Below are 12,851 nucleotides of genomic sequence, written 5' to 3'. Positions count from 1 at the left end.
CAATTATAAAGAAACAAGACCTGCCACTGAACCTTCCAAGCTTGACCTTGAGCAATAACTTCTCTGACCTGAGCTTCCCATGACTGTTCAAGCCATGCTGTATAATACTATATCCACTAACCACATAGTGAGCTACATATTTTGGGTGTAATATTTTGGATATGTCGGGTTAAAATAAGATCTACTGTTAAATTCATTGCACTTGTTTCTTTTTTACTTTTTTATTTTACTTTTTACTTTTTTAATGTTGCTACTAGAAATTTAAAATTACATATTTGGCTTGCATTATATATATATGTATATCATATACATATATACATATATATGTATATCTCATTATATACATATATATGTATATATATATCTTGACTCGTGCTGTTTAACAAGGTCAAGAAGACTGGGCATTCTTTCTGCCTCAGTAGTTCACACATTGTGTAGTTTAGAGGAATATTACTTAACATCTCTGATCTTCGGTTTCCTTGTACACTCCTGTGAATTGGGTGTCAATGCAGTCTAACAAATAATAGCAATGAAAGCATTTTGGAGACAGTTTAAAACAAAACTGTCAAATGAGTTTTTTTTGTTTTTTGTTTTTTGTTTTCAGGAACTTCAGTAACAAATGCATGCCTCCCAATGGTTAAGTCACAGTTGAGGTCAACTCAAATTTTTCACAGTGGTTTATTTTCCCTAGACGATTCATCTAGGACCCTGACATTACAGCTGTTTATCTAGCCAACGCAAAGAATAATCCAAGACCTAAAAATTCCCCTTTTCTTCTAAATTCTGGTTGAATTGTGTATGTAGCTTTTTCTCTACTCCCACAGTCTTATATGCAAAACGGGGCTAGAAATACTTTCCTTACTTAAAGAAGGAAGATTGAGCTAGATCAATTGTCCTTGAAGTGGGGTCCCAGAACCAACACCAGCAGCCCTGGGAATTTACTAGAAATTCAAATTCTCAATGATCAGCTCAGACCTACGGAATAAAGATTTCTGAGGTGGGATCTAGCAATATGTGTTTTCACAAACCTCCTAGGTGACTCACACTAAAGTTTGAGAACCAATGCATTGGACGATTTTTCCAGATTTCCTGGGATCCCAAGTTCTGACATTCCAACTAAATTCCATAATTCTAATCTCTCATGTGGTGGTGAGTCTTTCCTGGGAGTAACGTAGTTTATGAGATGAATTCTTGAGCTCTTTAGACAGTGCTTGAATGGGCAGGATCACTCAAGCTCCTATAGAAACATAACATCAAGGAAGGAGCAGGCTATGCAAATTACAAAGGAGGAGCAGAGGTGATTTGATTTCCTTAATAGCGTGAAAAGAAAAGCTTATTATCATGGTTCTTTTTTTTGAGGGGGGTACCTATTTCTGTCAGACTGAGTAGCTAGAAACAATAGAAGACACTGTGCTTAGTGCACTCAAGTTTAACATTTTTTAGCCAAAACTGGCGTGAGCAACGGGCCACAGGAATGCTGCGAAGAGAGGAGTGCATTATTTCAATAGTCTTAATCAGGAAGCTTTAGGGCAGCGAAAGCTACGAAGCTAGGTGGGGCAATTGAACATCTTTAGTGAACGACGGAAAAGAGGAGGAAAGGTAGAGGAAGGGAAATGGTGGGGTTTTTATAGCTCAAACATATTTACTGTCCTTACAGGAGGTGATCCGTGGGAAGAGGAGGAATTTCAGCCTCCCTCCCCCCGCCCCCGACCCCGACTCCCCAGATCCTCAAATCCTGGCATCCTGGCTCATAGTACGTGACTTCAAGAGCGCATGCGCAGGTGGGGGGCGGGGGGAGAAGAAAGAGACAAAGCGCTAGTTCTTCAGGTGAGGCTCACACAGCCCAACCCCCATGGCCTGTGCTTGGGAGGCGTGTTTCTTGCAAGCCTGAATGAGCTTCACCCATGACTCCAGGCTCTTGAGAGTCTCAGGGGAGGTGTGGTGTGGGGTCTCGAGAGAGGCAAGTGGAGGCGGCAGTCCCCAGGCCACCGGTCCTGCAGTGTTTTGTCTTTGTAACCATGTCACATCCTAGGAACTTGCAGGAGAGCCCACAGAGAACATACGCACAGGCTGTGTGGTTTCCGGGTCATAGGAATGGATGACACACCCTGCGGCACGGGCCTGGGATCTCCCAGCGCCACCATCATACGACAAACCCCTCTCTCTGAAGGCAGTTTTAGGGCAGTCATCCCTCCGCCTCAGGGAAGCATCGGGCTCTCATAAAACTATTTATGGTCAATTATGTACTACTCTTACCTCTACCCCGACGACTAATGTTCTCTAGTCTAGTGGGAGCTTTTCATGTCTTTTCTCATTTAATGCATATAATAACCTTGGATTACCATTGTCCTCATCCTCATTCCGCAAGAGAAACCTGAGATAATTAACATACCCAAGGGCACCATTTTTTAGCAGTGGTGCTGGGATCTGAACCAGGTTCATCTGGCTCCAAAGCCCAGGTTGGTAGCTCCTAAATCCGTGGTTCTTATGCTTGAGCATCCATAAGAAACATCTGGAGGGCCCGGTATAATATCCTGCCGGGCACTAGCCTCAGTGGTTCTGATCCTGAAGGTCAGTGATGGGGCCTGAGAATTTCCATTTCTTACAAGTACCCAGGGGATGGTGATGCTATAGATGGAGAGCCATGCTCTAAGACCCACTGCCCTAAGGTGACCTCGTGCCATGGAGCTGATGTCATATGATTCCTACAGTAAGTACAAAATGTCTTTGCCCATTGGCTTAGCAATTGAAGAAACCCCATAGCGCCCTAGAGCAGAGCCTCTCAAATGCCAGTGGGCATTCAGATCACCTGGAGGATATGGTTAAAATGCAGATTCTACTGCAATAGGTCTGGGGTGGGACTCCAGATTTTGTGCCCCCCAAAGTCTTCCCAGGAAATGCCCAGGCTGTGGTACCAAGGCCTTATATCAGGGGCTCTCAGAGCAGCCCCAGATCAGCAGCAGGGCTATCATCTGGGCATTGATTAGAATGCAAATGATCTGGCTCCATCCTGAACCCACTGAAAGGGGCGGGGAGCAGCAATCTTTGTTTCAACAAGCCCTTCAGCTAATTCACCTCACACCACTGCTTCCCAAACTTGGCTGCACATTAGATTCATCTGGGGGAGTCCTCGGAAGTACAGATGCCTGGGTCCTATTCACGGAGATTGATTTAATGCCTCTCAGATGCTGCCTGACCATCAGGATTTGAAAGCTTCAGGTGATTTTCATGTGCAGCAGTATAAGAACAGCTCACTATCTCGGGGCACCTGGGTAGCTCAGTCTGTTAAGCGTTTGACTTGATCCCTGATTTTGGTTCAGGTCATGATTTCAGGGTTGTGGGATTGAGCTCCGTGGTGGCTCCATGCTCAGCGGGGAGTCTGCTGGAGATTCTCTCTCTCTCTTTCCTCCTCCCCCATTTGCACTCTCTCTCTCTAAAATAAGCAAATCTTAAAAAAAAAAAAAAAATCGCTACCTTACAGTGTAGTGTAAAAGTTTGCTGCTCACATTGTGATCTCTGAGTCAAAAACATGAGAACATGGGGAACTTGTCAGAAATGAGAAATCGCAAACCATACTCTAGGCTTACTAAATCCGAATCCTCCTTTTCACAAGATCCCTGAGTGATTTTTTTTTTTATGCATATTAAAAGCTGGGAAGGGCTCCTGTGTGGCTCAGTCCCTTAAGCATTAAGCGTCTGCCGTCAGCTCAGGTCATGATCCCAGGGTCCTGAGATTGAGCCCTGCATCAGGCTCCCTGCTCAGTGGGGAGACTACTTCTCCTTCTCCCTCTGCAGCTTCTCCTGCTTGTGCTCTCTCTCTCTCTCCCTCTCCCGCTCTCTCAAATAAAATCTTAAAAAAAAAAAAGCTGGGAAGCACTGTTTGGAGAAACACTAGGGCAGCATTGTATAATAGAAATTTTTGAGATGCTGGAAATGTCTTCTATCTGTGCTGTCCAATAGGGTAGCTGTGAGTCACGTGTGGCTATTGAGCACCTGAAATTTGGCTACTGCAACAGAGGGAATGAACTTTTTATTTTGATTGATTTAAATGTAAACAGCCACATATTGGACAGTGTAGCTCTAGGAAGGAACAGTGATGTCAAGGCATAATTAGGCTTTGCCAAATACTGCAGCATTTTACACCACCTCATTTGTGTAGCCAAGGACCAGGACTGGACAGTAAGCAATAGTATGAGGGAGGGGAATTTTGTGTTCCTCATTTTCTTTTTCGGGTGCTTGGTGTTTGAGGCACAGGTGTTCCATAATCCCTGACACTCTGTTCATTCTCTTTCCCATTCTCTCCACAACTTATCTATCTACTTTTATTTGAAAAAGCTATTGATCCTTTATTAATGAGAAAGGACTAAAGCCAGGATTTAGGACAGCAAAGAACAATGCAGGTAATTTGGGGCAGGATTGAAAGGAGGCCAGTTCTAACTAACCAGCGAAGAGGGAGATGTTTGAGAGTAAATAAGACTTTAGGAGCATACCTACTTGTGGGCCTCACTGCGGCAGGGGTATTATCACATGGATTACAAGCCCAGAGAACCTGGGAACAAACCGCCCCTAAGATCTTGCCGTTTCAGGGGTCTTCGTGCAGCTAAGGAAGAACTGATGACCTAGTAACAGTGTTGCCCCTCTTTACCTTATAGAGTATTTTTAATACTCGACTGTCGGTTGTTTCATGCAAAAGAATCAGCTGTGGTCATTTAGAGAGTGCTCAGTAAATCGCGTTGAATTGCTGATCATTAACATATTGTTGAACTTCAAAATTCTATCACTTTGCAATATTCTTTTAAAGTGATGGTCAGTAAGTCGATAACTATTGCAACCACTTACGTGACCCATAATAAGCACGGAGAAAAGAGCTTTAAAAAAATGTGCAAAGAGTTATTTGTGGCTCTCTGCCAGTCTGTAAAGCCTGACCATTGTGCTCTCTTAGTGGCCACACAGATGTAGAGAAGAGAAAGCATTATAATAGGAAAGTTGATTTCGTTCCTCATCAGCGTGTCCTGCTCCTGGGAAAGCAGAGCTCTGTGATCGAAAGGGCAGAGTTTCCTGTGGGAAATAGTGTTTTCCACAGGGTGGCAGAATCAAGAATAGGAGCTTCACTAACCAGAGAACACGTGCAGCCTTTCCTGGGGAGGTCCGCAACCCACGGGGTCAGGCTCAGCAGCTGGGCGACCGAGCAGGAGACAGTTTGGGGCTTGGAGCCTTAGGGCAGCTCGGAACTGCGAAGCACGTGTGTGTAATGGAGGGGAGGCAAAAGTCCACAAACCCGAATCCAGAAACATGGAGGGATAAACACAGGAGGAGGTGTAGACTTGTTAAGTACACCGACAGGTTGATCCAGATTCAAGACTCTGTTTTTCTGCTTCCCAATGAACGGACCTCCAAGGCTGTTTCCCCCCACGTCGAATGGGGGCAATACCATCACTTTCCTTGTAGGGCTTCTGTGGGGATAAAAGGAGAGGGTCCTACAACACACGTAGCAGGTGCTCAATATACATGAGCTCCTGTTGTGCAAGTGAGGAAAGTGGTGTGGGTGCAGGGAGACCCTTCATCAGTGTGAAGTTGTGAGCACATATGGCAAGTACCGGAAAGCTGTTTTGTTATTTAAAGTATCTGGACATGGAGTAAATTGTAGGAACAGTTTAGAACAGAAAAATAAATGAAAATACAGAGGATGAAGAGCAATACTTAGAGCTGCCATGAGTGGCTTGAGAATTCTTGGAACCCTTGAAAATTTATAGAAGAATTTGACAGCATTGGTGTGTAAATATTTGACAGCTATAGCTTTGATCAGATGGTCAAATTACAAATATTAAAAATTAATATTAAAAAGATACAAAATAAAAAAAGTATTAAAAAAATATTAAACCCCGCTGCTGTCTACTCATATGGCTCTGCCACCTGCCTTTTTCTCTGAAATAGTGTATCTTCACTTTTTATTTGAATTTCATTAGCTAAACTGTTTTGAATGTATATTTTACATGAATTCTGTCTATATTTTATATTATCTATTTACACATACGAACAACTCAAATAAAACGGCAATTTATTTAGTTTTTTTAAAGATTATTTATTTATTTATTTGACAGAGACACAGCAAGAGAGAACACAAGCAGGGGGAGTGGGGGAGGGAGAAGCAGGCTTCCCACAGAGCAGGGAGCCTGATGTGGGGCTCAATCCCAGGACCCTGGGATCATGACCTGAGCAGAAGGCAGATGCTTAACTGACTGAGCAACCCAGTCACCCCAAAAGTAGTGGCAATTTAAAACAAAATAAACAAGAACTGCTGGAAAGTGCCCTCACTTACCCCGGAGTGTCCCTGACTCATTTTAGCAAAATTAACTGGCAGACACTCTAAAGCATGTCCTCCTGACCTTTCCTTCTCCAGGTGAGGCCCGCCAATGGCGAGTCCAGCTGGGAGCCGTGAACTGATTATTTGGGTCTGCTTGAGTGTTTTCACACAAAAACCCAGGGAGCAGCAATTGTAGGGACACAGCTCCGGGATCGTTATCGGCAGGTGGCTAACGAGCACATTTGCAGCTGCAGGGACTGAAACTCCTTAAAACTTAGTTAACCCCAGAGAAGGATTGATTAGCTCGCCTCTCTGAAGATCCAGCTTTTTTTTTTTTTTTTTTAAAGATTTTATTTATTTGACAGAGACACAGTGAGAGAGGGAACACAAGCAGGGGCAGAGGGAGAGGGAGAACAGGCTTCCCGCTGAGCAGGGAGCCCGATGCGGGGCTCGATCCCAGGACCCTGGGATCATGACCTGAGCTGAAGGCAGACGCTTAACGACTGAGCCACCCAGGCGCCCCGAAGATCCAGCTTTTGACGTCCAAGGGCTCAAAAGATGACAACAGGCATTGGGACGTTAGGCATCCAAACCTCAGTCTCTTTCTCTCCCCCGACCTTGTGCCTCCCTCTGTTGGGGCCCTTTCTTAGGTTCTGGCAGCTCCAGGCTTAGAGACTCACAGCTCCAAGTCGGGCAGAATGAGAAAATGCCTCTTGTCAGAGGCATTCAGAAAAATGCCTTCCATATTACATAAAGCATTTCTCGCTAGGATGTAAGCTCCACAAGGGCAGAGACCTGGTCTGTCTGTTTGCACCACTGCATCCCCAGAGCCTAAGTGACTGCCACGTCACTGCTCAAGGTTGATCAAATGAATGGCTGAGGTCAGACTGAACTAACTCAGGCCCCTTGCCTTGCCTGAACCAATCCCGGAGGCCAGTTCATCTGACCACCCAGACTGGACCACTCTCAAGCACAGGCTGAGAGGGGGGCTGACAGGTTTCTGTAGGGACCTCAGACTATCACCAGAACAGGGGGATATGGATGCTGGGAGGCCTGAGGGGAACAGCTGTCCACCTGCATAAGCTTTCCATTTGTAAGATCATACCGGAAGCTCAGAACTATTCCTTGGTATTGTTTTCTGAATGACAAAAATGCAAACACCTCTTAGACAAAATGAAAGAAAATTAATGGGTGGGAAATTAAGCCTTTATCCCAATGCAGTAACATAGGGGATTTAGGTAGATAAAATGTAATTATCTGAGTAGGAATTTGGCAGGGTGCCTGATTTTTAGAGATCTGTTCATGATGGTTCGGATTCCTGGCTGACTTGGAGAAAGGGGGCTCACCTGAAGGGTTAGCAGTGACTTCATTACAATGCTTTCGTTTATCAGCACTGAAGTCACTCCAAAGTGAGAATCACCAGAACGTTCTTTGCACACAGTACAAGATAGTTATCTTCGTAAATACAAGTCTGAATCACCAGAATGTTCTGAGGCTGTTCTGAATGATCAAAATAGAGATTAAATTATATCCAAATTCTCTTAAAATTGGTTTGGCTGATGAATGCTCTAGTAGAAACTTAACCAAATGCTTGTTCATCAACACCTGTTTGCGAATGGTTTTATTTAATATCCTAGTTTAGAGATGGATTTTATTACATATGTAACTTACATATTTATATATGACCTTTGTGTGTTTTATATTTATGTTTATGCAACATAAGAAACCAGTAAAAAATATGTAGTATTTGTATTTATCATGTTATCATGACCTATCTTCTATTGTTCTAAGTAGATTGTAAGCCATTTGATCTAGAACCAATCAATGATTTGTTGCTTCATGGCGCTTTAATGTTGTATGAGGAAAATGCTAGATGCTTGCGATGTCAATCCTGGATGGAACAGATAAAATGAGAGTTCTCGGATTTTTACCACTAAAAACCCTTTTAATATGTTTACCATGGACACATGTTTGAAAGATGTGGTTTCAATTCAAATATGCTGCATCTGTTACACAATTTGTTTTCCCATTTTTAATTAAAGGAATTTATGTCTGACCAAATCTTTCTTGCAACACCCTGCCCCACACTTATACTGAGCAAGCGGGAGTATTTGCAATGGTTTACAAACAATTTCCTTTCAGGTTTTTGAAATACCAGGATGAGTTCACTCTCTTGCTCACCACTGAGAACCTGAGGTTGAAAACTACTATTGGAATAGGGGCTTCTCTTATTGGAGGAAGGCAAGTTCCCTGAATTGCTATAATAGCTGGTCTAGCATTTTTTAGTCAAGTGTGCCTTTTGGTGCTGATCGACAGCTAGAAAGTTTCAGAAGCATTCATTTATTTAACAAGTATTTATTGAGTGCTTACTGTATGTCAGGCTCTGCTCTGGACCCTGAAGAACAAGAAATGAACCAAATACAAATGGTCCTTTGCCTTGTGGAGCCTACAGTCAAGTGAGGAAGACCGAAAAGAAATAGGATTAATCAATAAAAGTCCGTGTTGGATGGTGGTAAGAGGTGATTTTAAACCCATTGTTCAAGGAAAGGTGATACTGAAATTATGACATTTTGTTGAAGACTGAAAAATGTGAGGAAATGAGATATGAGGAAGAAAAGAAAGTGCAAAGGCCCTGAGGCAGAAGTATCCCACACACATTTCAGAAACAAGGGAGGAGGACAATGTTCACTGGCTGCTCAGGTTTAAAGTTGAAAATTAAGGGGCGCCTGGATGGCTCAGTTCATTGAGTGTCTGACTCTTGGTTTTGGCTCGTGTCATGATCTCGGGGTCATGGGATTGGGGTCCTGGGATCGAGCCAGGAGGCTCCACTCTGCAGGGAGTCTGCTTGAGATTCTCTCTCTCTCCCTCTCCCTCCCCCCCAGCTGCCTTGCTCTTGCTCTCTCTAAAATAAACCTTTAAAGTTGAAATTTAAGGTGACTCCTCTTAAAATAACACTTTTGTGATTTCTTGTCTTTTTCCACTATTCATCACTGAGCTTATACAGTGATCATGGGGCCATGTAAGGCTCAGGGCAGTGGTGAAAGCCAAGAGAAATCTTTTCAGAGCCTGTGCATTATTTAGATCACAATTTAAAGAATTCTCTTGAAACCTCAATGCCTTCATGATGCAAAGGACAAAATAGGTGCTTAATTGATTCTTAGAAAGGAGCTATGGAATATGATTGTCATTGATGCTTATGAATTATACAAAGCAGCACGATTTTTAATCATTCACAGCAGCTATAAAATTATTTAATCAGAGCCCATGAAACAATCTTGCAACAAAGAATTAGTTTAATGATGTTAGTAAATTTACACCTGCAAGAATGTTGATTCTAGAATTGTAATAGCAAGCAAAATACAATAACCAAAGGAAACGCATGATCTCCAAAAGGGCATGTAAAATGACTATATGTATATATACTTGCATACACACACATGTATATGTACTAAATAGACTGGATGGGTGGCTGGATGGTTGGGTGGACGGATAGACTTTATATACACATATATTTATTTCTATAATATGTATTTTCTACCTGCTTATGAGATAAGGAAAATAGACCTCTCTTCTTAATATATTAACATGATTTGGTTACCAGTTAGTTTCTCTTATTTTTAGGGATTTGCGAAACAAAGCAGGACAGGATAGGCGGCACAGACAGAATTCCACAGAACAAACAGCCTGTTTAAGCAGAGAATACAATGACCGATCTTAGCAGGAACAAAGGCAAGGGAGATATGTCCAGTTGACCCTATAGAAGGTCCAGATAGGTTCAGTGGAAGAATCTGACTCTGAAGAGGTAACACGTAGAAGCGGTCAACTGTGGCGTGTACTGAGGTAGAGTCACGAAGCAGAGCTGCCCTCTTGGAGAGCAGGAAACCGGAGGGCTTGCAGCTTCACAAAACAGGCCCTGGAGTATGAAATTCTGGTAACAGAGCTCAAATACAGTTGTCCCTTAAAGGAAATTATAAATAAAATGAATGTTTCAAGGGAAGGAAGCCTCAGACCTAGAAAGTTGCCCAGGTAATTTCAGCTGGTCTCACCCTTTTACCAAGACTGTCTTGATCAAATTCCATAGTGCATTTATAGAGATTTTTATAGAGATTTTAATAGAGATTTTAAAAATCACTGCAAGTCTCTATTCATGAAAAAGCTCTCAGATTTTGCCATCTTAATGTCAATGCCTTTATTGTGAAATGACCCCACCCTCTAACAAAGAACCTTTTATTACAAACGTGTTATTCATTCAGGGAACAGGCAAGACCCTTACAGACATGCCCTTTGGGTTTGGAATGAGAAGAAACCAACAGATAGAGAAATACAATGAACAGACAATATCATTTTATTGTAAGACAAAGCCCAAAGGGAATTTAAATATTTAAACAAATATGTAGGCATTCCCCATTTGCAGGAGCCAAGTATATTTTGGCAGAAGGGAATTTCCATATTGTTTCAACTTTGTCAGAGTTGGTTAGTTCTTTTTTAATTAGAATTTCTAATAAGCAAATACATTTTTTCTTTTTTCCTTCATTGGCATTATCCCTGCCCAAATAATAAGAAATCACTCTTAGATCAACACTTAAAAAAAAAAAAAAAAAAAAAAACACCTTTTTGAGGTCAGTTAAAACCTCATGAAGTAAAACCAAATGAAACACCAAATTTCAAAATTGGAATGTCTCTATCTCCACATGTATTGTTATTCGAAAAGTCACATTTTTAGTAAAAGTTGGAAAGGATACTGATTAAGTTAACATTCCTTTCTGAATATCCCTTGAAAGAGAAAGCAAAGGACAGATTGGGAAAAATGCAAATATTACTTGGTTAATGGAAGTACTATAACAAAAATGTTATGCTTCACTGAAAAACTATGCATTGTCCAAGGGAGCTATTTTACCACTCTATATAGTGTAGAAACCTGAAAGCAATACAAAATTAATTCTCATCTATAGACATGTGAATAAATTCTGTCCAGTGGAGGTTTATCTACCAAAACCCCTTATGCTTGGAAAAAGATAATGTAGATGAGAGCTATGTATTCAGTTCCTCCAGGTAGGATCTTTAATAGCTCGTATCATTATTTCATTTTAAGTGAATTTCCGGAATATCATGCTCATTCATACATAAATGCAAGTAACCTAGTCTCTGAGACATGCACCATTAATTTAAGGTTATTCGAGAGATCATCTGAAAGTTATTCTTTGGTTATTAACTTGAATGTCTGGAAAACAAACAACTAACTTTTAAGAGGGAGCTTTGATACCGTTACCAAAAAAATAAATTCAATGATGGACTGACTGCTAACAAGAACACTCAAAGCTCCTTAAAGATAAAGACCATTTGGGGGTGTAGTGAAGCACTCTAACTAGGTCTGTTTGAGCACAGAATCTCATTTGGTGTGCAAAATATTATAATATGAAGGGAAATCCAATGGCCAGTAGAAAATATGACTGAGAGCAGGGATGCAATCAAAATGCCCTGAATATTATACAATTTGGGTGGCAAAATCAAATCATATGAAAATATGAGGAAAAAAGCATGCCTTGCACCTAGGTGAGTCAAAACAGGGAATTCCCAGGGGCCAAAGCTAATTATGAACCACACCTGCCTTGCTACTAAAAATTTACTGCTCCAAGTGTGGCCATCCAGTTTTTGCATTGCTGTATAGATTGCTATGGAAGATTCATATTTAAAAAATTGTTACACATTAGTTCACAGATTTCTTATAAGCAGTAGGGCACATAATAGTTAGCAGTCTGCTTGGTAGCCAACTTTTTGTATACTGTGATTTAAGAGTATAAAGCAGAAGTTGCAAACTGATGCCCAAAAAAGACTGGGCAGGGAGAACCAGATTAGTAAAGCAGACTGGGTATGATGGGGTAGGTAGTGGTGGAGTCTGCAATTACATGGGGCCTTTTTAACCTATCTAAAAGTGATCAACAGCTATTGATTCTAGCTGGTTGTGGTCGTGCAAGGTTACGGGACCAGTGTTGCCTGACCTGACTGTTCAAGAGTTCACATTCTAAGTTTTATGTAAAACCTACAGATTTGGCAACTGATTCAAAACACAGTTTGGACTCTCTCTCTCTCTCTCTCTCTCTCTCTCTCACACACACACACACACACACACACACACACAAATAAATTTTAAAAAGGGGGGAGTGTGCCTGGGTGACTCAGTCAGTTAAGCATCTGACTCTTGGTTTCAGCTCAGGTTGTGATCTCAGGATTGTGAGATGGAGCCCCGAGTCAAGCATTGAGCTCAGCATGGAGTCTGGAGTCTGCTTGGGATTCTCCCTCTCCCTCTGCCCCTCTCCCCTGGTCTCTCTCTCTGTCTCTCAAATAAATAAAGCTTTAAACACATGCGTGCACACATACACACACACACACACACACACACACACACACTTTTGAGCATGTGTAGACCAAACAAAGCAAGTCTACTGCCCTAACCTAGCTACAGGTGACTTGCTTATGACCTCTGGTTAAGAAATCAGAGACAATCCAAGAAAAGCGTAACAGTGGACAGATGGAGAATTAAGTGAGTT

This window comes from Phoca vitulina, unplaced genomic scaffold (assembly GCF_004348235.1).
Source record: "Phoca vitulina isolate PV1807 unplaced genomic scaffold, GSC_HSeal_1.0 scaffold43, whole genome shotgun sequence".
Taxonomy (NCBI): domain Eukaryota; kingdom Metazoa; phylum Chordata; class Mammalia; order Carnivora; family Phocidae; genus Phoca; species Phoca vitulina.
Note: the sequence above shows the minus strand (reverse complement) of the source record.